Source organism: Lucilia cuprina, chromosome 5 (assembly GCF_022045245.1).
Source record: "Lucilia cuprina isolate Lc7/37 chromosome 5, ASM2204524v1, whole genome shotgun sequence".
In the NCBI taxonomy this organism is placed as follows: domain Eukaryota; kingdom Metazoa; phylum Arthropoda; class Insecta; order Diptera; family Calliphoridae; genus Lucilia; species Lucilia cuprina.
In genome coordinates, this window is record NC_060953.1 from 42,422,129 (window position 1) to 42,423,532 (window position 1,404).

Sequence of the window (1,404 nt, forward strand, 5' to 3'; positions counted from 1 at the left end):
CAGTTCTAGTTCAGTTCTAGTTCAGTTCTAGTTCAGTTCTAGTTCAGTTCTAGTTCAGTTCTAGTTCAGTTCTAGTTCAGTTCTAGTTCAGTTCTAGTTCGGTTCATTTCTAGCTCCTTTCTATTTCAGTTCTAGTTCAATTCTAGTTCTAGTTCAGTGAATTTTAGCAAATAAAACTTCAACAGCAAGCCATTTCTTCATATAATGCAAAAAAAACACCACAAAAAAACCTTTAACTATATCTAGCTGATATTTTATGCCAAGTAGATAATGATTTTATATGCAAATATTTGCATTTTATTAGCGTAATTGAAATGTTAAAGGGTAATAGCAGTCCAAACCCATTTCTATTTTTTCGCGTTACGTTGACAAACAAAATATATTTTATGCCTTAATGAAAAATTTCAATTTCGCCATGTTACATCAAAACAATAATTACAGTGAAAAAATTTGCATATTTGCTAGTACGACAAAAATATGTATTTTGAAAAAATATCGATCAAAATAAATAACGAAACATTTTATATGCAAATAACATTAAAATAATTGAAAAAACCAACACATTAGTTATACATGCACAGGGGCGAAGGAATGAATATGTGTGTATGTAAAACAAAATTTTTAGCTTACAATATTTTTGCACATATAAAAGAGTTCATTCAGCCTATTGTAAAAACCCCCATAAAACAGCCAAATAACAATCAGTCATCCCTTAAATCCACCCAGAGAAGCAACAAAAAAAAAAATACTCATACATCACAGGCTATTTTGTCACAGCCGTACGGACGTAACAAGATTGTTTCATGATGGCTGTGGCGGTCTGCCATTCGGGGGTATATAGGGGTTTTGGAATATTGATGGGTTGATAAAATTGCCATAAAACGTCACAACGTGGTCAAAAGTTTATGGCTTTAAAAATGTAATGGTTGGTTGCTTGATTTTATTTTTTTGTTTATGCAGTCACAACTAAGAACAGCATAAAACTGACCATTATCACCGTGAACTGAGGGTCAAAATTACAATACGATTACAATAAAACGGACAGAATGGTAAAAATAAAACATATCAGTAAATGACAGATACAACTATAGCAAACTAAAGTCATCACGTGTATTTATTATTTATCATTTTTAAAAATTGCAATGGAATTTTAACAAGACTGTAGTCTAATTTTTAGTCTAAAGTATCTAGTCTATTGTCTAGTCTATAGACTACTCATATCTATAGTTTGGTCTATAGTCTAGTCCATAGTCTAGTCTATAATCGTACCTATGGTCTAGTCTATAGTCTAGTCTGTAGTCTAGTCTATAGCCTAGCCTATAGTCTAGTCTATAGTCTAGTCTATAGTCTAGTCTATAGTCTAGTCTATAGTCTAGTCTATAGTCTAGTCTATAGTCTAGTCTA

General features: G+C 31.5%; 1 protein-coding gene across 3 annotated transcripts in view; it reads left to right on the forward strand.

Moving 5' to 3' along the window:
• LOC111686924 (cyclin-dependent kinase 14) overlaps nucleotides 1–1,404 on the forward strand; it is a 273,114-nt gene that overhangs the window by 144,314 nt on the left and 127,396 nt on the right. The gene's annotated exons all lie outside the window — the stretch shown is intronic.